The following is a 24,535-nucleotide window of genomic DNA, read 5'->3' as shown; positions in this document are numbered from 1 at the left end:
GTGCCATTTTATCGACCGTCAACACAGCTTTCTGACAGTAAAGAAAAACTTTAAACACTATGGATTTTTTTTTTTTTTTTTTATCAGATTAAGTTGTAAAATTGAAGTAATTTAATTTCCCAGAGCGACTCAAAGGCACCAAACTGCAATGAGGAGCTTCAATAAAAATGTGTCAGGCCTTCACCCAGAAACTGTCTGGATATTAGTATTCCAACTATGATGCAAATTCCAGCGTAAAATTATTTTGGTTTCTAGTTAATTAGAAAATGAATTCAGTCAAAACAACACACACCCGAGGTCAGACCCCCCCCCCCCCCCCTTCCCCTCTACCCCACAACCCCACAACCCCACCCCACTCCTGAAAATGTCTCCTCTTTGCGCTCGGAGAAGAAACACTTTGTAAAAGCAATTGTTGCAATATTATTTTTTATTATCTGCAAGAATTTGAAACACCTGAACAAAATTGAAACTGTTTGTCCTTCTTGCCTTCCCTCAAACAAAGGGAATGTTTGTCAGAGAGATTATTCACCCACACTCGCCTGTGTGAGTGTGTGTGTGTGTGTGTGATGTGTGTGTGTGTGTGTGTGTGTGTGTGTGTGTGTGTGTGTGTTACAGGTGCTGTTTGTGGAGAGGCTACTATATTGTCGCTGGGTCAGTGAAGGAGCCAATGTTGGTATAAATCTACATAACATTACTGCTCCAACACAACACACACACACACACACACACACACACACACACACAGGCACACACGCACGCACACACACAGTTTACCAAACAGAGTGCAGTGAAGAAGAGTCTATAGAAATGTATGCTCTTCAGCCCCTCTCCAGCTCCTCTTCCACATCCTCCTTCTTCTTCTCCTCTTCTGTGCTGAAAGCAGAGAAGAGCTTGGGGTTGAGGCCTCTGCTGGCACTAGCGAGGAAGAGAAGAGGACAGATGGGAACATCAGCTGAAGGAGATAAAGATCTTCCACAGTTCTTTCTCTCTTTTTTTTCTAGTTCAAAAATCGAACATGGTCGACATTAACCGTGATGAGCAGCCCAGGTGAATTTCATGCAGAATATCTGCAAGTTCTTTGCCACAGCTAAACAACCAGCCAACATACTTTCCCCTGTGGCCCGCAAACCCTCTCACACACACACATTCACACACACACACACACACACACACAGGTCCCTCTGAAGGAGCAGGCGGAGCCGGCAGTTGCACATCTGCATTTCAAACACAGACTCTCTGGGATTCATTATTAATTAGCCTGCTGAGCCCTGGAGGACTGGTGATGCTGCCGTCACACACACACACACACACACACACACACACACACACACACACACACACACACACACACACACACACCTCATGACCCCTTTGCCCCCTCTGCTCTACAGTTAGAGTCCTCACCAGAATACTAAGCCAGTACAGGAGCGTTGCTTTCCTCCCTCCAATCACATCACTTCCCCTTGATTCCCAGCTTAATGTATGGTAAAGGATGATGAATTACAGGAGTAGATGGTTTTATTAGGCTGAGCACAGTGCAACTGTGTTTACAACACCATATTCAATTGACTTGTTTAGCAAATGACATAATTCAACTTATGTGAGTAGATGGAAGCAGCCTGGAGATCTGTACTGGTTCTATCACATCAATAAACATTACAAAACACCTTCTCTGCCTTTGCTTGCTTTATTCTTTGCTATTTGTGGGAAAATCGGATTGTTGTGTTTTGCTTGAGAATTGCCTCTAATTTATATATGCGTGTGTGTGTGTGTGTGTGTGTGTGTGTGTGTGTGTGTGTGTGTTTGTGTGTGCAGCTCTGTGCATTAACCTCCACCAGCAGTAGAGGCAGATCAGAAAGACACACAGCGATTATGCATGAGGAATGTCTCCAGGGTCCAGAGAGAGAGAGAGAAAGAGAGACATCAAACACACTGCGGCGAGAACACTCTGTCCACAACACACGTCCCACCGCTGCGCAAAGTTGGGGCTGCGCAGTTTACAAAAATAAACATGATAGGAAGAACGCTCTGATTGCAGCTCATTGTGTGCCTCTGCTGTTGCCCACGGTTGCATTAGTATGCAGGGAGCTAACGTTTGATGCAGAGATCATTCAAGAGCATCAGATTGTGCACGATGTTCTGACACAGTTGTGACAGGATGATGTGTCGACTGCAAATATTTGAATCTTAAAATGGAGCTCCACAACCTACAGTGCTAACCTTGCTCATGAAAATTCAGGAATTTGTTAATTTATTGATTAGTGTTTGATAGAAGAGATGATAATCTGCTCCCAGGTCTACCTGCAACATGTGGCTCCATCCGTCCATCCACCATTATGGCTCATATTATGTTACCATGACCACTAGGGCTATAGGTGGTCAGTCTGTGATCTCTCACCACACATCAACACTTCTCGCACGAGTGGCTCGCTCAAGGCTACAACCTGGGTTCTGATAGGGCGAGAGGCTCTGGCAGTAATTTGGACATAATTGCATAATTGAGCAGTACTGGACCATCATCACCTTCTGCCTCTGAAGTCTTCAATTTAGGCCTCAATTTAGGCCTGAAGCTGCTGCTCAGCTGTCACCTTCTATCTCTATTCAAACTGTATGAGAGTAAAACACACACACACACACACACTGTGGCGTCCCAGCGAGGATCAGTGCCTCTTGAACCAATTGGATCAGATTCAGAGCCAGCAGCGGCCCTCCACCGAGCACACACACTTCCTGATGTTGTAGAGAATGCTGGTAAGCGGCGCGGCACGGTTTGCAGGGGGAAAAGACCACTTCTCGACAACACAGCGCAGTCTTTGTTAGACGTGTAATGAAGAATCTGGGGCAATCGAAGAATCTGCACAAATGTTGTTACAAGTTCTCGCTCGAAAGGGAATTCTCGTTCCCCTTTCGGAGCGTTCCCTCGGCCCGCTCTTTCATTCAAAGGAATGCATGTATGATTTTTGGTTTCGTACCAATTCCACCTGGAGTCTCGAAGGGAAGAATAACAAATATGGGAAACATTTAATCCAGAATAATATGTTTATCCAGAGACCTGTGGACTTGGGAGGAATGGACCCCCTCTGATGTGGTCTGCTGCCAGTGTGTGTGTGCTTTTTGTCTTCATGCATGTATGTGTGGGTTGCTGTGTGTTTGGGTTGGATGTGTGAGACGGGTGAAGAGACCCTCCACCCCCTGGGGCCAGGAACTCTGGGTGAGGAGGAAGAGAGGTCTAACACACTCTCAGATTTCTCATGTGTGTTTGTGTGTGTGTATGTGTGTGTTTGGTGCAAATGCAGGATGTGACAAAAGCTCAGCAGCAAGTAAGAAGTTGGACAGAATTGCAGTAAAAACTAGAAGCATCTCAGGGTTGTTTTCGCAGGAAAGAAAATATAATTTTAATCTTCCTAACCTCCTTCTGTATGTCTGCTAGTGGGGTTAAGTGCTATCGACCTTCTAATTATTTGCTGTGATTTTGGAGTTAAACACGAATGTGAGCGCAACAAAAATATCTGTAAAAAGTGAGCACCCAAGAACAGGGCTTGGCTGTGAAGTGATTTCAGAGTAGTGATCACTTTCAGTAAAGCGGAATCACAGGACACCCACTGCTGGACTTTTTCCCCTGTACACAAAAATCAGAAAAGAAGTGGCTGCAAAACAATGAATACATTTTTATAACAAAAAACAAAACAAAAACAGAAACAAATGACTATCCATTAGGACCAATAAAATTTGAAAAGTCTAGAGGATCCAGACTCTGGAGGAATCAGTGCATTTATCATGAAATTCATGTGTCAGCTGGCTCAGACTAGAGATACTCTTGTGCTCATGCTCAATGGGCCCAAAAATACGGAAGTCTAAGAAGGCCTGAAAAAACCTTTTGGGCGTATGCACCCGATGAGTGACTTTCCCTGGAATGCAGTATGGTAATAACCCCTCATTGCATAGGAAAATTATGTGTGCACACCCACCTACACAAGTATGTAAACTGTGATGATGTTTACAACAGACAGTTTGGGTGATAATATAGGTTAGGCTATCCTGGGTGTCGGTTTAATAGCTCTATGACCGTCTGACTGCTCGTGTTTCTTGCCCCATTAGACTTTACTCTTTAGTGATGTCACTGCATTCCCAGATATCAGCAATGACTTTGATGAGTACAATGTTATAACAACTGGTAGAAATGATGGCTCAAACTATGAGAATTAGACCCAAGTTGTAGTGAAATGGAAGTTTACTTTGGAACACAGGAAACTTAGCATTCATGCTAACTTTGTGAATTATCACACTGCACTCTGTGGGCTGGCCATGTCTCTATGTAAGAAGTCAATTTTATTGATATAGCAGAAAAAAATCTGATTTGTGTCAATCTGAACAACATGTATGACCCCCTCTATCGCTACACCCCCAGTAAGTTAGCATGACTGGCTCCTTTTTTTTTGTGGGTATTTTCATTATATTTGTCCTAATTTCTCACCTGATCTGGAACGTATCAAGCATGTTCTGCAAATTGGCTTCAGCTACAGGTTCCAATAGTAAATAGCTAATAGGAATGATGTATTAAAAGCAAGATTTCCTTTTTAAAAAATACAGGCACATGCACACTCTCACATAACAGTGACACCACTTCTACTACTATCTCCACTATTACTACCAGTTCGGTATGCCAAAAGTACTAAATCCTGCCCTCTTTCTCTTCTCTCTCTTTTGCTCTGACTCCCTCTCTTTCCCTCTGAAAGAAGGTCTTATTGTGGCGATGTCAGCTGTCTCAAGGGCATCCAGAACAAAGAAGCTTTTCACCCCTCTGCATATCCTCTCTCATCCTTCACTCTCTCACCTCTCACTCGCGTTTTCTCTCAATCTCTCTCTCTGTTCAGTCTGACTCCTGAATCATGCAAACCTCTCGTTTGTTTGCACCTTTTTTTTTTTTCTCCATCTCATTCCTGCTTTGACATTCTCTTGCGGGTGGGATATGGCTAGTTGCTGGTGAGCACACTTGCAGGAGCGGGGGCAAAGTAAACGAGATGAGAAGGGAATGATGCTAAAACACTGGCCTGTAAAGTTAAAAAAAAAACGAATCCTTAGAGAAAACTAGAGAGTACTGCTCCTGTTGTGTGTGTGATATATGTCCTGTATCTGTGCCTGGCAGAGGAGGGAGGCAGGAGGAGAGGGATGTATGAAGGCAGCAGCAGCTGGTGGAGATACACAGTGTCAAGAGAGCTCAGAGAGACAGAGAGAGAGGACAACAGAGGATACCTCCTTGGCCGACTGTGTGGAAGGGGGACAGTGGAGCATAACAAACAGGATCCACCTTTCTGCTTGGCTAATTTTCTCCATTAAAACAGCCCAGCAGGAGCCTCAGCAGTCCACCAGCTGGAACAGAGGTTATTTTAGTGCCTGTCTTTCAGCAGGGTGTGTGTGTGTGTGTGTGTGTGTGTGTGTGCATGCGAGTGTGTGTCACTTGCATCTATTTTGTGAGTCTGAGGTTTGGGGAGGCATAAAGATCTTCCATAGGAGCGGATTCAATTCACTGATATTAATTTCCTTCTCTCCAGTCATGCATAAACAAAGAAAATCTTCCCGGCTGTCTACTGTATGTGTTTTGCTCTGCTGGGCGTCGCTATAATGTGCTCGCCGCTGATATTGATGTATGCGTCCATATTTGCCCAGTCATCTCTTTATGTGGCTAAAGTCATCAGCCCTCCTCTCCTCTGTCTCAGTCAGATCCTAAACTAATCCCCAACCCTGCTACTCTGACAAGAAAATCCCCTATTTTAATGCATGCACACACACTCCGTCTTCCTCTCTCACCCTCCAGGCCACACACTCCCCCCCTCTTCACATGCACACACACACACGCATACACACACATTTTCTTTTTTATCCCTCTGTGTACCTGTGCACAGCATCTCTCTAGTCTCTTTACCTTTTAGTAAAGCATGCCTTGTATACGCAACTTAGCCCTTGTGATATTTGTTATGGTAATGTCTTCACAGTGCGGTGGCGTTTCTGGAAAATCATACTGTAATGAAATTTCTCTTTTCGTTCACACGAGTCAGAGTTTGGCAGCATAGTATCATTCAGCCAGAGGCTGTCAGGAAATGTTAACCGAAATCTGTTACAGTCCATTTACTGTAAGAAAACATAATCAGATGATCCAAAAAAAGGGGGAAGATGTTGTGTTACTAAGAGAAATCATCAATAATGCCGACTAATTTTACAAAGGGTCGTAATGGTTGTAGCATTCAAATGTGAAACGTTGGAGTACATTTAGTAACTGTGGAGTGGAATTCGGAGGCAAAATAATCCAATAAAATGACAGATTTTTTTTCTCTTCAAGCTAACGAGTTTTGTGCTTAATTTGTATTTTCTGGTAAATAATCTGCCCTACAAAGGCGAAAGAGAAGAAAGGGTTTACAGGCCAGCCTTTGTGATAGATAGAAAGGCTGAAATACCTTCATTTTATGCCTGTTTTTGGATTATTTCGCCCCCCAAAAAACCTAGATAACAGGACGCCTAACATCAAGATACGAGACCCTGCCTTTAGATAATCTTCACAGAGTGCAAGAGGACAGCTTCAAACATTTCAACTGGTTTGTAGATGTAAAGAAAATGTATTTTGTTTTGATAGGTGTCTGTCCATCCAGTATTTGTCATCATTATATTGAAATTGATGCAATACATTAATTTACAATTTAATAGATTTAAATATGTGATTAAAAGGTAGCTTAGCCTCACCAAGTCACATGAAATCCACTAGAGTCAAAAGCTGCTGTGCTAAACCATTTAGCTTTACCAGCAGTTTAGTTTGGTTCTTCTCTCTATCAAGATTAGATTTATCTTTACTGCCCCATTTTGTAGGCTAATGTGGAAAAACAAAATGGATCATTTTCAGTTAAATCAATAAGTTAATTTAGTTTTAGCTTTTGTTAAGGCATGCTGACTATTTTATAGCAGCCAGCTTTATATTAACTCTTACCTTATGTGTCATGTTGGTTGTCTCTCTGCGACAGAGTGCAGTAGTGAAGTGTGAAAATCTATATTGCAATATAAAGCCAAAATGCAGTAACTAAGCAGCCAGAATGCAGATACTGTACAAATTAAGCCTGAATTTAACAATAAATTGGTCGCCCCAGACTACTTTTAGAATCGTTGGATTTCTGGCAGGACAGACATTTTGGTCAGCTCTCTTGCAGTTTTCCAATTTTCCATTTCTGCTGTCAAAAGCTGCTTTATAAACTCTATGATCTTGTTTTAATGTTATTGGAGTAGTATTTTACATATTGTGGCTAACGCTGTAGTCCTAACTGAAACTGCTGTGATATTAAACTGAATTTAGCTGCAGAACAGACAGACTATTGTGTTCCAGACATCTGCAGCTCCATATTTTCCTTTTTTTTTCTTCTTATTTAGTTTCCGTTCATCATAAAATTGCACAAAAAAATGCCTTTCACGTTTTTTGTCAACATTGTTGAGGACACGGTCGTCTTGTTTGAAAAAACTTTATTGGAAATGTCACTGGGCAAACCCGACCATGCTTACATTCAGTGTGAGGTGAGCACTCGCATCATGTACGGTAGGCCTACATGTCAGTACGGTACAGTCTAAACATAAAAGTCGCAAGCTCTGGCTGCAAAGAAAGGCTCATTAAAACATGCAGTGTGAGTTAAAACAAGATAACGTACAAGATAAATAAAATCCCACAGTGTCTGCTCAGCTTTACAGCGGTTTAATTGGCTCGGTTCTTTGATCTGTTTTGTATTTACTGCAGGTTACATGCTGTTTTTACAGAAACTATACATTTCTATGGCATAATAATTGTTTATATGACAAAACAGAGGCCACAAATTCTGATTCCTCTTTTGACCAAATATACTGCTTTTTCCCAGCCATGCAAAGTGTGGCCATGAGCTGGACTAATACATACATACAACTGGGTGCGGCCATGGAATGGTTTATGTGGTGTGGCCTAAGAGAGTGTATTCTCAACCCTGCTAAGTTTTTCCTTAAAAAATGACTACGTACACGAGCAGAGAAGTGGGACTGAGGACTGATCTTTTTGCCCTTGTTGGCCTGTCAGGAAGTTTGCCAACTCCAGCCAATTTGTATTTAACACTGTTGTTTACAGGCCATAAAACATTTTATTTTTAATTTCTGTATTTTATAGCATATTAAGGCTCATGATAAAACAACACTATTAAGCTGTAACACTAAACTGCTCCATACCAGATAAATCATGTTTAGTTACAGCAAACTGAGTCTGTCCAGATGACCCATTAGTGCATATGTGTAGGAATGTGACTATTATGGGTTATATCCGATGAGATAAACACATCACACAATTATAAATTTCCTTAATTTCGGAGCTAAAGTGAAAGACAAAGGATGGATTTCAGCTGTGAAATAACTGCGTTACATCCAGAATGTAGAAGGGCCGCCTGCATTTACCAGCCAGGAGAGATGAGGTGCGGTTGACCTTGGCATGTGTGCAAACACACACACACAAACGCAACACATGCACACACACCATGCAGGGGGGAAACTGACAAATGGCAGTGCAGCAGCTCAGTTAGATGGTAAATGTGTGTTTAAACAATGCAGAGTGACGCTTACACACGCAACACTTAGTGGCCGGTTGGTGATATAAGATTGATTTGGTTCACTCTCTTTGAAACACACACATGCAGACACACACAGACACGCACACACTTAGTGGAATATGAGTGATGTGATTCAGGACACCTCTCGGCAGCCACTCTGCTTTCCATCCTAACGCCTGAGCAGAATACTAATCACTGGATCACATTACAGAGGAAAGAGAGAGGGAGAGGGTCGCTGCTATAGAACGAGAAGAAGCAGCATGGAATAGCATGGATTATATCAGATAAAAGAAATACAAAGGTGGGCTTCGCAGGCTGTGGTGTTTTTTTTTTTTTTTTTTTTTACATCTACACCTTCCTGTGAGCAGCATGCAAATACTGTACTGCAGGTTATGAGCAGGTGAGAGCAAAGCTAAACAGCAGGGTTGGAAACATGTTGGAAACAAAGATTAGGCAGGAAAAAGGGAAATAAGTTTTGTCCCGCTGTATGGAGGTCATCTACAAGAGGCAGCTGGATATTATTCCCAATACCTGCAGTCTAAAGAAATAATTAATAGTGGAATGTAACAAAGTACCTTTACTTACTCCTCCATTCAAGTTTTTTTCTTCTTGTTCCTTCTCTTGGATATTTAAGCTTTACTATGCAGAATGATGTATGTGCAGAATTTGACACTTTAAGGATGTTTTCACATTAATCTACAAAAAGTGGAAACTTTCTTTGTGCTCACCTTAAATCTGAGTTTAAGGTGTTTACCTACAAGAAGGATTTGTGACATCACAATTACAGTATGCAATTTACACAAGTGTGATGTGGAAACTTGGGGCCTCCAGTGCACATACAGCACCTCAACTCCAACATTTTAGAAGCAAATATTGCCCTGTAACTGCAATTATTTGACAGGTATAGTTCCTTTGAAGGTTTATATTTTACATTCAGAACATATAAATAAATAAAATCCAGTGTTACAGATTAGAACATCAGTGTGTAAATTAGCTCCTCATCAACCAGCTACAACATCAAAATCAAAAATCATCCATTAATAGTAATAATCTCCTATCATAATAGATAATAATATAGACCCTTTTGCTGCATAATGAGTATGTTTTAGTAAAAAACTTCAAAGCTGCACTGATCAATATTTTCATATCAACAATGGGAAAAATGATTGTAATTTGAAAGGTGTTGTTTGTAGTGATGTACCCATAAAGAATTATCACCTAAACCTGCACTCCCTCTCAGGTCTTTGAAGCGTTTTAGCATCTTTGAGCTCATAACTCAGCGACAAAGCTCTGATAAACCCTCTGTAACAACAGACAGATAGAATAAGCGCCGAGCTGAACATAGTGAAACATTTAGCGGCTAAACATCCAGATATTTCCCTCAGGAGTTGGTGGAGATGAAAACAGAGCTAAAAGCAGAGGGAAGACTGGACTTACATTTGTCAGGTGGCCAGAAACACGACTCCAAATGAATGCTGATGTTGCTCTGTGTCTGCTGAATATAGCAAATAGGCACCTGTTTGCTAACAAATTTGCCTCATCAACTTGACAGTGTAACAGTTGACAGTTTGTTGTGCTGCCCCCAAGTGGGAAAAAAATGAATTAAAGCAAGTTTAAGTGAGTTTTGCTGGTAATAATCACTACTAGCAGCTTTTAGTAATGTTGAATGCAGGATTTTTACTTTCAAGTGAGTATTTTTACACCGTATTATTGCTACTTTTTAGGATCTGAATACTTCTGTCACCACTGAATCAGATTAGATGAATAAGTGAGTAAAGGAGTCCACCTGTGTATGACTCATCCACAAGAGGCCGCTGGTAATAGAGACAGTTACTCCCATTAACTGAAGTTATCAGAAATAATGAGTCGTTTTTCATGAGCAATGACTCAGATTAGAGCTCATTTTGGAATAATCTGGCTCATCGAATGCCAGTTTGGGCACGGCTTCCTGTATGATCGGTGCTGCACTTGCCTGTATGGCTGACATGCAAATACAAACACCCACACTAAATCTCACACACTTCTCTCCTCCTCCTCCTCCTCCTCCTCCTTCCCCTCCCTCCTCTCTCCAACCCCATGCTGAAGCAATTATGTCCAGTGTGTGAGTCTTCCACAGGCAGTGTGAGGGTGATTGATGATGCTGTCAGCACAGGGAACATGTTTTAACGTCAGAATAATCTCCCTGCTAATATATTACATCCACTGGATAGGGTTCAATCAGGCCTAATAGCGCCGCTAAGTTGGTGAGAGGGGAGATGGTGTTGAGAGCACGTGCCTTTGTGTGTTTGTGTGTGTGTGTGTGCGTGTAGGAGTTTGTGTGTGTGTGTGTGTATCTCATTAATCAGAGCAGAAATAGAGGCAGGGAAATCTAGTAAGGCCAACCAATAAACATGTATGCCAGTGCAAGGTGGAATAAGCAGCCAGCGAGAAGTGTTTACTTCTTACATAATTAGGCTACTCACTCACATCCCATAGTCAGTGAATCAACTGAGACACTGTTATTGTGAATGTGAGAGTCTTACCACCACTCGATATAATATCGTCTTATGAAATGAAAGAGGTGGAGAGAATGGAGCACAAAGGCATCCGACGCTTCAAAAAGAAGCAGCCTTGTGGTGTCTAATCCACGCTGTCTAATCTCTCAAATTGCTGTGACGTTTGATGAAGGGGATTGAGCTGGTGCGAGGAGAGAAACGGGCCCAGTCAGAGAGGGAGTGTGGTTTTTTTTGTTGTTGTTTTTTTTTTGCTGATGTGTACAGTACAGATCCAGCTGTGCACTCAGCTTCTGAACAAATCCTTCTTTAAATACGAGCTGTGTTGTTTACAGCAGTTCTCTGCCTCCAGACACCATCCTCCCTCTGCCTACACTGCCTCTGTTCATTTGACACTGCCTTCCTCTCTTATCTGCTATACGTACTCTGCTGATCAGATGCACCATCCCCCCCCGCTTTCTGCAGAATATGCATGTAGTCGCATGTTGCATGCACACACACGTACACATGCGTATACGTATGGGAACATGGGAGGAAAAAGAGAGAAAAAAAGAAAGACTGTGTGTCTGCAGGAGAGAGTCTGTGGGGATTGGTGTTATATTCTGCTAGTGTCAGCTGGCTCGTGGCCTGCAGATTAATGCGTGTATGTGTGCACACGCATATGTGCGTGGCACAAACAAAGGCGCCCTCACAAACACCCGTAAACAGATTAGCTTGTCTGCTGAGAAACAAAGGGTTAAGACAGAATGCAGATTTCACAGGGATGGGGAGGGAGCTGAGGTTGTGCGTCTAGTTTTGGGGTGTGTGTGTGTGTGTGTGTGTATGTGTTGAGTGTGTGTGTTTGAGGGGTGAGCGGGGCCAGCGCGGCGGTGGAGCGTCGTGATCCCTCTCCCTAATACTGTGTGGAGAATCTCCTCGCTGGGCTCAGCTGCCAATTCTCTCCACTGTAACAGTTCCATTCTCCTCCTCAGCCGGTGAAACAATGCTGCCATGCCTTTCTGTGCATCTCCACACAAAGACCCCAGAAGCTGAGACAGACGCTCAGAGTGAACTGAGACACAGCACCAGGACAATAGACTGAGAATGGTTTTGTTCGGCATTGTGTGCTGTGTTTGTGGAGACAAACAATAAAGAAAGTTCCAAGGGGCGAACGACTACTTCCTCATTGTTGAAATTTTAAGAGGATGCACAGTTTACAGAAGTAGGAGTTGCTGATTTGCTTCTTTGGAGAATCTGTTGGTTGAAGCTCAAATAATATTTAGGTGACTGGAGTCAAACTTTGAGACAAACTTCTTTTTAAGCACCTTGATGTATCACCCAGGTCGGCTCTGAAGATTGCAAGGCCTGTATCATTCTGCGTTAGGTTTAGCTGCCAATAAACTTATATAAGAACTCATATATTTAAATATACATAACATAGAAAACATAAAAGCCCTTCTGACATACAGTATATCTATTTTAAAGCTGCAGAAAAACCTGCATAATTAAAGTATTTCCTACAACAAACATCCCTAAATATCCAATAAACACTCACACACACAGTGGACTGTGCTGGAAGTTCCCCCTCTACTGGTGACGGCGAATCCTGAGCCGACCGGCCCCAGAGGACCACCTCCTTGGGACCTTGAGCCAATCACGACAGCCGAAACAAGCCCTTTATCTACAGGGGCTTATTAAGCTAATTGAATTAGCATGTTGTGGTTTCTGAACCCAAATACGATTAGCCTGTTATTACTGTGTTATCAGGGTCCCTTGTTACAGTAACAGCAGGTTACTTTTGGCTGCTTCATTGGCGCTTTTTCTCTTTCACTCTTGCTGCCTGCATAGCACTGGAGGTTTTCACATAATCATATATCAGCTGCTTTATCTGTTAAATACCTGGCATAGCTACAGTGTCATGAAAATCTAAGATTTAATGCATCTCATACTATTTAAAACACTCCCTGCCCTCTTGTTAAAATTTGGTTTATTGACTCAGGACTATTGGACTTCAGTTTGTCCGGTGGCCAGAATCACGACTCCAAATGAATGCTAATGTTGCTCCATGTCTGCTGGATGTGTAAATAAGCAACAGTTTGATAACACATGTGCTATACAAACTTTATATATGTCAGTGTTTACAGCCTGTTGAACTAACCTCAAGTAACCAAAAAGTTGCTGGTTTAAGTGAAAATTGAACAAATATTAGTATTAGTATTAGTATTAGTATTTGTAATTGTTCAACTTAAACTAGAGGCTTGGCTCAGGTGAAGGGAATCCTCAAAAACCAAGATTTTGACTGTGTCAAAAGTCACTCATACTGCTCACTATCAGTATTGGGAAAGTTGAAAAATATAATTATTTAAACATTATAGGTTTCTAATTTTAGCATCTATAAAATGCAACATGTTGCATTGTGGGATTGTAGCCTACATGCCAAGGACATGCACATTTTTGAAGGCATCGTATACTGTTCTGCATATATTTCAGATTTTGGACACTCATATAAAATGATGTAGGATAAATATAGTACACTATATAACACATAATATGTGATTTCAAACACAGAAACTTAAGCTGCACTCTTGCCTCTACTTTTAAAAAGCACAATTTTTATATCATTTTTTATTGGTGGACATATTTTACAATCACACTGTTGAGTTTCTGTCACAGGTGTTTATCACTGTATTGAATTACGATTTATGGTATATATTGTAGTGTTGGCAGCCAAAGCCAAGATTTTGAAAAAGAAAACTTCAGTGTCAAATCTCAATGAACCTCTAGTGCTGAACACAGCGTTCCTTGTGCACCGAAGCTCCCTTTACCAGCTGGGCAGGGAGTCATAGAGGCTGGCTTCAGTGGGAGAGTAGGAGGTGGGCAGACTGGGTGGAGGGAGGTGCAGGGGTGAGAGAGAGAGAGAGGGCGAGGGGGCTGGGTGAGGGGGCTGAGAGACCAGGTTGGGGAGTCAGCTGGTCTCCCTGAGCCTGTGATTAATACACTGGGGCTGCTCTGTACCACCTCCACACCACACTGTCCTCACCTCCAATTAGCATGCTAATGAACCCGCACATGTGTGACTGTGTGTGTATAACAGTGTGTATGTGTGTGTGTGTGTCACCTGAGGGCTCTTTCTCACTGTGCAGCATAAACAGAAACAGGCTGGTATGGCTGCTGCTCTGCTAATTGAGACTGCGTGTGTGTGTGTGTGTGTGTTATGGACTGTGACCCTGGTCTTACTCGCTGCTGTTATGGTAACCAGTTGAATAGGAATGTTTTCTCTGTCTGGTTATACCTGTCATGGTGATCTTTGTTCTCTATGATTGCTGAGTGGTGGACATGAGCTGTCACAGCTCGTTCTCCATGGGTAACATGATTTACAGGTCCGTCATGAAGCAGGAGGCATATGCAAGTATGCTGACACAGTTGTATACTACGTGTTGAAGAAAATCAGTTACATTTAGAAAATCATTTATTTTAGCATTTCAGCATCCAAAAAGCATCTTGTTCCAGAGTGTTGAGAGGGAGGCTAATTCGTGATTTTGGGCGATATGAATGAAAATGACTTTGAGGAAAAATTCAACATTTTAGGAAATGTGCTTATTTGTTTTCTTCCCAAGAGTTAGATGACAAGTTTGACTCTCATGTATGTACAATACATTTGAAGCTACTGCCAGCAGTCGGTTAGCTTAGCATAAAGACTGGAAACAGGGGAATACAGCTAGCCTGACTCTGTCCAAAGGAAACAAAATCCGCCTATGAGAACTTCTACATCTCACTCATTAATACAATACATCTTGTTTGTTTAATCTGTACCAAAACATAAGTGTAAAAACGACACGCTTTGGTTTTATTAGTGGGACTATTTCTTGGCTTTCTCCGCTGGTTGGCTGGAAATCTAACAGTGACGGCAAGACTCCAGGAAGTTACTGTGTCCAGCCAAGAAATAGTCCGGCACATAACCCCTGTAAAAACCACAACTTGTTGTTTAAACAAATGGGATAGCTATAACATGATATTACTGAGCTTTAGAGGTGAGCTACAGTAAGCAGTTTCTGTTACCTTCAGACAAAGCCAGGTTTGCTGTTCTAAGCTAAGCTAACCAGCTGCTGCTTCAACTTTTTGTTTTTTTTGCATTTGGCATTTATTTGATAGTGACAGACACAGACAGGAAATGCAGTGAGAAATGGTATGTGTCATTACAACTTGCCTACTGGGTGGCCCGCTGCTTCAAATTTTGTAATTGAGTAATAATACATCAGTATTTACAGTATGATAATGAAATCATAGCTGAGATCATTGGTAGCATCTTGGCTCAGGATTTTCAAAAAGGCAGATGGTGTAACTGATGAAAGGTTTGTGGAGAAATAACTTTCAACATGATCATTTCCTGGTCCACCCTCGTCACTAAAGTGAAGAAAGAAACAACTGCATAGAGGGGTACGCAGGACATGTTGAAGGATTGCTTTTTTTGTTGTTGTTTGTTTTTTTTAAGGGGGGGGGGGGGGGGTTACTATGAGTGAGAGGATTTATGGGAAACATGGTCTCTGTATTTAGGCAAACAGGATAATGGCTACTATGATATAAGTTCCTTGTCCTTTTCGTTAGTGGCTCTGAACCAAAACCATAATTTCACAGTCCGGCATCCAAAATGAAAATTGTAGCACCCACACATTTCATCAGCAAAATGAATACATCTCTTTTTCACCAGTCCTTAAAAAAAAGACAAACAAAACAATGTTCAGCCTTTTGGACACTAGACTAAGGATTTGTTCACGTGAATTAATGATGAGTGACTCTTCAGTCTTTTTCATTACGCCTTCAAAGCATCACCCTGCTTACAAATACTGTACATCAAGTAAGAAAATTTACAAACTCAATATTCCTCCTGGACAACCACATAATCCTTATTCCATTTGTCCCCGTGGGTGCATGTGTATGTACACTAATGTCTGTGCATTTAAGGGCATGAGTATGTGTGCACACAAGTGCTTGTGTGTGTACAGACGCAGGCAGGGAAACATTGAACAGCAGTGTTACAGTAACCTTTGCAATAATCAGTTCTGTCTGATGGGCCTCTTTAATTAACCTTGTAGGAAATTAATCCCAGTGTTAAATGGACAAGAAAAAGATGTTTGATTACCACCGCGAGCCAACTGGGACTTCTCCCTCTGTCTAATTGCCCAGGAAGAGAGAACAAGAGAAAAAGCAGCAAGAATGAGAAAGGGAGAAACAGATACGGAGAGAGAGGAGAGAGGCGAGAGGAGAGAGCGGAGTGTGAAGCGCCTCGAATCCTGTGGTGTCATTACTGTCTGTGTGAATGTCAGTTAGTCCCTGGAGCGCTGATAAGGCTTCACCAAGAAGAGAGAGGAGGGAGAAAAAGAGAGGACAGGGAAGAGAAGGACACTGAGCAACTGAACACTGAGTTACAACCGACAGGGACAAAACACTACATAAGGTATGGATATTCTTGAGTAGTTACCAGGGAATAAGTAAGAAACTGCTAATTAATGAGGTAGTAGTTCCTAAATAAAGGCCTCAGTGCTTCAAATTAACCAGGTTGTATGATGTGTAATCTCTAGACAAATGTGTTGATATCTGCTCTGCATGAGGCAAAAAGTGGGTTGAAAATCCTGCTGCCATAGCCTTCACCTAGCTGCAAGAACTGTGTATCCTCTCTGTTTATTTGTAATCATCTCAACACGATGAATTGTACAAATAGATGACATTGCACAGTTTGTCTCTATTTTATACAAATGAAAATGTGCTAGAAGTTGTGTTTCAAAAAAAGAGAGCTTGAGAGAGAGTTCCAATTCAGCCTATTTTCACACATCAGCACACCTGGCCAGTCACTGTGTAAGGTGGGTGGAATTGTCATATAGCCAGTTTTTACAAGTTGCAAGAATTGCTGACAAAATGCTGACAAGGACTATGTAGCATGCTGAGGCATGCTGTGATTGTGATTTTTTTGTCATTTCTAAAATGTTATGATGTTGAATCTCTATGATCCAAAGTTCCAAAGCATGAGGTGAACGTATGTAAAAATGCTCCCTGCAAGCCTGCTCTGAACACCTTGTTTGCAACGTTACCTCTACACCTCCCTCCAGCTGACGTCAGGTTGTTGTCGTATTTTGGATTGGATTCGGGCTTGAACATGTAGTGATTTGAGAGCATTTGAGAAGTTAACATTTTGAGTGAAGAGCAGAGTGGACTAATCAGAAGGGGGGCCTTCAAAGGGACAGGAGCTAAAACGGCCTGTTTCAGACAGACACTGAAATGAGGGCTGTATAAATGGCTAGCCTAAGATAAATTAGTTTTTTAACTGTATGTGATGCAAAGATATTCCACCAGAGCCCCAGAATATAAATATAGACCTGAAAACGTGAATAATATGTTCTCTTTAACTACATAGTAGATTATGAGTCACTTGACTGTGTTAATGAGCCAGTCTGTAATGATTAGGTCATAAATACACAGATCATGTATCAGAGAGAGAGAGCACAATTGTCAAAAAAATGATTTCACTCATCATATTCATAGCATGTTACATTATTAGTAATATTAATTTTAGCCAACGCAAATGACTCATTTGGAGAAGTGAACATACAGATTTACGAATATCTGGGAATCAACCATCACTTACTAGGGATGTCAGTTTCGGTTAATTCTGCTTTCGATAGATCAACACCAATTAACTGGTAACGAACTGGTTAATTTTTAAGACAGGTTGTGATGTAGCTTTTGTTTATGAAAGCTGTCCAGCAGTCGGTGGTCAGAGCTAGCTTGTCTGCCCTGGTTAGCTTGATTTTTAGCTCATCTTTCTTCACCTCAAAGGGTTTTCAATGTGTTCAGTCACAGTAGCTCTCGATGGCATAACATACTCGGGCTTGAGGTACCGAACTAGCTCTTTCAATCCCTCGCCATCTACCACACTGATTGGCAGCATATTGGTCTCAATCATTCAGCACAACAACTGGGTGATGGCCTAATAACAAAGTAACACCTATGTTGTTATAACAGATAGACTGTAGGATTAGCATGCTAGGCTGACAGTCCGTCAGCTGTGTGACTTTATATCCACACTGTGAAGTCTTTCGAAGCACACAAACACTGTAAACACACCTGTCACCTGCCTAGCACGGTGCTGTTAAAACACCGCAGCTACACCTTATTTTTATTCAGTCTATGGGCTACAAGCAGTACGGCACGGCTATGGATCCATCACTTCTCTTTGTATCTACGGGTTGGTGCTCCTGTCAGTGTCAGAGCCTCCGCGTGAGACGCTTCGGTCGGTAAATGTGTGTTTTTAAAACTTTTTTGGGGGCTGCACTCACTCTCAGTCCCGCAAAGTACTGAAATTTGGCACTGATTAAACTTATGTGAATAACGTGAAGTAACAAGTTCAGTACCCAACCCTAGTATGCAAATTAAACTATAGAAATGTGAAACCAGTCAAAAATATTCTTAGCAGTTAACCGGTTAATGGTTAACCATTGACATCCCTATTACTTACTGATTTATTAACATAGTATCTAGCAATTGGTTGGTTGCCATTATGTACCATAGAGTCAGTGTTTGAAATACCGTGTGACCATCGGGGGGTCTTGGTTCCATGGATGGTATTTCCAAAACAGTATAGGCATACATCAGCCACTAGATCCAGGTAACTATACAAGAATAAGCATTGTTTTTTTATTGGCCTATTTATTTGTTTGTTCTGTGATATAAGGAGTGTTTAAGAACTTGTTGAAAATTTTCCTGATAAATAAAGGACATTTATTTTGTATAAGAATTAGTTCACATTCACATTTTTTATTGGACATTTTAAAGATTCAGTGATGGAGCACATTGCATTCAAATCCTGTAAATGCTTTGACTGCAATATATTTTGGTAGTTACATAAAAAGAATGACCGTGTACATAGACAGAAAATAATTAGTCACATTGTTGAGACCCCCCTAAAATATCATTTCGAAATTTTCAGGGTGTCTAAGCTGTCAATTAAGGGGTCCCAGACCTCCTAAGACCCCCTGTATTTTGCACACTGTGTAAAGTGTGCTGTAAGTTTGAAGCTTTGAGAAGGTGATAGTGAGACACACAAGTGGTGTATATTTCCACAATATGGACAATATGGACAGATCTGAAGCAGAGAAGTGGATTATGCTGTAGAACTGGTTTGATAAGTTTATATAGATGTTTTATACATTTTTACATGTTATTTTGCAGTGACTGGTTGCCACTGGAATCCACTGTAACTGCTGTGAACCCAAGCTTACTATCTTATACTGAAAAGATAGTCATGGTAGACCTTTCTTTAATTCCACTCAGTTCCTTACTCTTGGTAACTTGGGATATCATGGGCATTTGTGGGCAGACACTGACATTTTCAACATCCCTGTGATAACCACTTATAGATGCCCTATGAGATTTGCAGTCAAACATTCTGGTGCATGTCCCAGGAACCTAATCACTGTTAATGTTCAACCTCAAAATTGCCTGAAGCCAGCTCCATGTGCCACCTCAGTAGTGTTTGGGTTGTTGAATGTCAGGTCACTGGCAAATAAATTATTTTTCTGCAATGATTTCATAGTATCAAAGCAGTCTATTTATGCTTACTGAGACTCGGTTAAGTCCAGGTGACTGTGTTACACTGAATGACGCATGCCCTCCTGGTTTTAATTATTTTCAGCAGCCTAGGATTTCAGGTCATGGAGGTGGACTGGCTGTGATTCACTGAGAGAATTTGAAATGTTCCCCTTACTCACTTGGAAATTTTTCTTCATTTGAATCACTTGGTTTTATGATAAATGGCAAGGCCTCACTACTTTGTGTTTTAATCTACAGACCCCAAAATCTAACTCTGGCTTTATTCAGGATTTCTCTGATCTTTTAGCTTTGACAGAGTCTTGATTTTATTTGATTTGAACATACTTGTATGCTGCCTCTCTGGTTCCTCTTTTACTATGGATTTAATAGATATTGTGCATTCTTTAATCTCGCTCGGTCAGTTGAGGGTCCCACTCACTTAAAGGGACACACCCTAGATATTGTTCTCTCCTCTGGTTTTATTCTTGATAGTGTTAATCTCTATGAGGCTAGCTTATGTGTGTCTGACCACAAAACTATTATTATTCCTTCTTTCCACCGCCTGCTACTTAAGTTTCCTCTCGTGTCCTTAATACAAACTCTGCTGACAGATTTCACAAGACCCTCATAACCAAAAATCAAATTTGTCCACAGAAGAATTACTAAACAACTTCAACAATACATATAAATCTGTACTTGACTCCATAGCATCTGCAAAAATCCAGAAAGTCAACTCGCAGCACGCCTTGGCCAAATTAGAATACCAGAGAAATAAAGAGAAAATGCAGACAAGCCGAACGGAAATCGAAAAAGGACAGAATGGCGGTATCATATCAAATTATGAAAACTAATGTCTACCTATCAAAAATCAGTAAAAGAAGCCAGGTCCTCCTATTTCTAACATCATTACAACAAAACGTCATAACCAAAGAATTCTTTTCACAACCATTGAATCTGTAATTAACCCTCCTTGTCAACAAACTGAAATCACCCCCATGATCTGTTAGCAAGTTTTATCCTTCTTCACAAACAAAACAAATGAAATAAAACTCCAGATTGGTCATGCCACCGGTAACCCTTCTCCTTCTCCACACTGCAACCTCTCTGCTTTGCTCAGTAACTTTGAGGCCCTTTCACTGTGCACTTTAAAGGACAAAATGGCCAAATTAAAGCCTTCATTGAGTCCTTCAGATTTTATGCCTGACAGATTTCTCAAAGAGGTTTTTAACAGTGCTGGATCCACTATTTTATCTGTTGTAAATAGCTCTTTATCCACTGGCTTTTTTCCCTCCTGCCTTTAAGCATGCAGTAGTACACCCACTGCTCAAGAAACCTAATCTCAACCATACCCATTTAAAACATTTTAGACCCATTTTTAAATTACCATTTTTATCAAAAGTTTTAGAGAATATTGTCCTCTTAGAGTTGATTTCTTTTATGAATAATAATAATATTTTAACAAATTTCAATCAGGTTTCTGTGCACGTCATAGCACTGAAACTGCTCTCATCAAAGTGCTAAACAACCTTTGACTTGCAGCTGATGCTGGTGGATTGTTCAATTTTAATTCTTCTTGATTTGAGAAGTGCATTTGACAATGCGGATCACCTTGAAAAGTAGTTTAGCATCAGGGACACTGCTCTAGATGGGGTTAAATCCTACTTATCAAAAAGAATTTTCTCTGTAGTCATGGGAAAGGCCTCCTCTGCTGTGGCCCCTCTGACCTGTGGTGTTCCCCAAGGCTCCACCCTAGGCCCCTTGTTGTTCTGGCCACTAGGACATATCATACATAAACACAAAATCCAGTACCATTGTTATGCAGATGACACACAAATTTATGTCCTATTAAAAACCAGTGAAGAAGGCAATTTTAATCATCTTTTATTTTGTCTGGCAGAAATAAAGTGCTGGATGTCCCAAAACCTTCTCCAGCTAAACAAAAACAAATCAGAAATAATTCTCTTTGGTCCCCCAAAGTCTATCCCTGTTTTACAGAAACATCTTGGATCCCTGTCTACAAATACCAGATCTGCAGCCAGAAACCTGGGTGTAATATTTGATGGTGACCTTTCATTTGAAAAACAAATTATAAACGTTGTTCAATCATGTTTTTATCAACTAATTTTCTCTCCCAGCCTGATCTCGAGAAGGTTATTCATGCTTTTATTTCATCCTGGATAGATGACTGTAATTCATTGTATTCAGGGTTAAGCCAAAAAATGATCTCATGCCCTCAGCTGGTGCAAAACAAAGCTACTCGTCTTTTAACAAATACTAGAAGACAAGATCACATCAGCCCTGTTTTAGCCTCTCTTCACTGGTTAGCAGTACATTTTAGAATTGATTTTAAGATTTTATTGATCACATTTAAAGCACTTCATGATGCAGCTCCCAGCCACATTGCTGAATTGCTGCTCCCTATGAGCCAGAGGGCTCTGCTGGCTGTTCCTAAGTCCCGACTCAAGAATAACGGTGACTGGGCTTCTGCAGTCAGGACACCTCAGCTCTGGAACTCCCTGCCCGAGAATCTGAGGCTTGCAGGATCAATGACATCTTTTAAATCACTTCTTACAATGTATCTTTAAAAAAAAAAAAAGCCTTTTATTAATCCTAGCACACCGTTTTTATTTACAATATGTCTTACATTTTTTGTTATTACTGTTGTCTTTTTTCTTCTTTTTTAACTTTATTCTTGTGGATTTTATTCCATTTTTTTTGTATTCTTTTAATTGCCAGATTTTATTTGCCTCAGTCCTGAAATGTTTTAATCCTGGTTCAACCTTGTAAAGCACTTTGTAACTCTGTTTTGAGAAGTGCTGTATAAATAAAGGTTATTATATTAAAACTGCATCAAGCCGGAGTGGGAGAAATTAATCACACTGATGTTTAACTGATGTTACACTAAGAACAGTTTGCTGTTCAAATCCGTCTTGCAAGATAAAATAAGCTATATCACCTAAATGTTTCTGTTCCTCTACAAAGCTACATCCATGCTATCGTCACTGCCACCTCATCTATCCCTCTTTCCCCACGGCCTGTATGAGCAGGTGCTTCCCCTCTCTCCTCACTAATGTCTCCAGATCTCTGCACTGACCTCAGCTCTCCATGACTCATCCCCGCAGCGTGCTGGCTCCGTGAGTCAGTGTGTGTTGGCTGTGTTCATCGGTGTGTGTCGACTTCCCGGATCGCTGCAGGTGTCTGTATCAATAATCCAAAGGACGGAGCGAAGAGAACCATCAGAGACTACATCTTCTGTTTTCAGCATTAACTGTTTTGCATGTCCATGGAGATGGGGTCTGTCTGAATGTTATGTCACAGAGTTTGAAAAAGTGGTTGTATTGTATTGAGACAGTTTTTTATCAGAAGAAAATCTGTAAAGTTTTCCCCGTGGAACTGTACTGAGACTGTAATGTTAACTGTATATCACTTTTTAACTGTAGGTGGAGAAGGTCATGTACCAACGTTCATGTTAGGCTTGTACTAATTTAATTTACATTGTTCAAGAAGGTTTTTGAAACTGCAACATTACATCACATCAAGCTCACAACAACTTTTCGTATAAAACACACACAGTTCCTCCCACCATTCACCTGGGTGTGGCTCTTTCTTTTTACTCATGAGCCAAAACTGACCTGTTTTCTGTGCTGCTCTCCTTTATACATGCAATGAAATCTATTTTGTCCACGCAGTGTTTCAAAACAACCTCTCAGTCATATGTGCTAGTTTGGCCGCTGGACCGTTTGTGTTTATTAGCCCCAAACAGCCAAAATATCAACTATACGTTAGCTGTGAACTAGCTAGAAACAGAAACATCAACCCTGCATCCTTTGGAACATTTTTTTACTTGCACAGATGTGTCTTTGTGTTAACACTGCACACACCGGCCACACTTTTTTAGATTCTACTAAAAGAGAGGAAATGCACCTCCTGATAAAGATATCTTATTTAAATATTTGTCTATTTAGCTGGCTAGCTAGCTAGTAACCCTAGATTTAAGAATTACCTGGGTAATGTTCAAGTTGGAGGGAGAAGCCTTGCAGTTTCATTGTGAAGAAGGGACTTCTGGAGAGCTACATGCATTTTTCAGGACTAATCGAGCTGTTGGCTGATAGTCAATATACCTCCACACAGTAGTCTAGCTGCATTTAGAACCATAATTTCTTATTTCTACACATGTAAAAAAACAATGTAAGGTATTAGCGTTGTTTAAAAGCACATTTGAGCTCGGCAGAGTAGTGTTAAGTAATGTATCAAGTAGTATTTATTTTTGTTGAGTAATTATTAGGTCATGAAATGACGAAGTCCTGCTTCCACTGGGTTCATCAAGCACTATTGAGTGGAACCCGGTATGCCACTTTAGGATGTTGCATTTTAACTGAAATAGCAGTCCTTTAACATATTGTAGGCTCTAACAATTACAACTAAAATAAAATTCATATCTTATATGAATTATAGATAAATGCCATCTTGTCAAGTTATAAAAAATACTTTTAATATTTAAAAATAAATGAAATACTGACCACAAGATTTACTGACTTAGGTTGACATCTGCATTTTACATTTTTTGCATTTATCTGGAGTCTATCTGAATATCCACTAACTTCATTGTCTGCAGCTCACCTCGCCTCCTCGTCTTTACAAGCTCGTTAGTGTTAGCTCATCAGTAGGGTCAAACAGTCTGAAAACACGCATTACAACACAGCCAAAATATCACATTACACAATTTGAATAAATACAAGGCAATTTGTCACTGTCATGTCAGAGTTGCCCCTTTCTCTGTCTGCCCTCACTGCCTCTCTCATCCTCCTCCCTACCCCCCCCCCACCTCCTCCTCCACGCCCTGCCTCCTCTGCCCCCGCACAGCAGCAGGAAGCAGTAATGGTG

The 24,535-nt window shown here is 41.0% G+C and overlaps 1 long non-coding RNA gene across 1 annotated transcript; it reads right to left on the bottom strand.

The window, feature by feature from the left end:
• Nucleotides 1–401: 401 nt before the first annotated feature.
• On the bottom strand, nt 402–23,789 carry LOC122990573. Its single transcript, XR_006405410.1, has 3 exons — nt 23,655–23,789; nt 22,746–22,849; nt 402–915 (listed from the first exon to the last, which is right to left on the bottom strand). It is a non-coding gene; the product is annotated as an uncharacterized LOC122990573 (long non-coding RNA).
• Nucleotides 23,790–24,535: the final 746 nt, after the last annotated feature.

Source organism: Thunnus albacares, chromosome 10 (genome assembly GCF_914725855.1).
Source record: "Thunnus albacares chromosome 10, fThuAlb1.1, whole genome shotgun sequence".
Taxonomy (NCBI): Eukaryota; Metazoa; Chordata; class Actinopteri; order Scombriformes; family Scombridae; genus Thunnus; species Thunnus albacares.
This window is presented reverse-complemented; position numbering and strand designations above follow the sequence as displayed.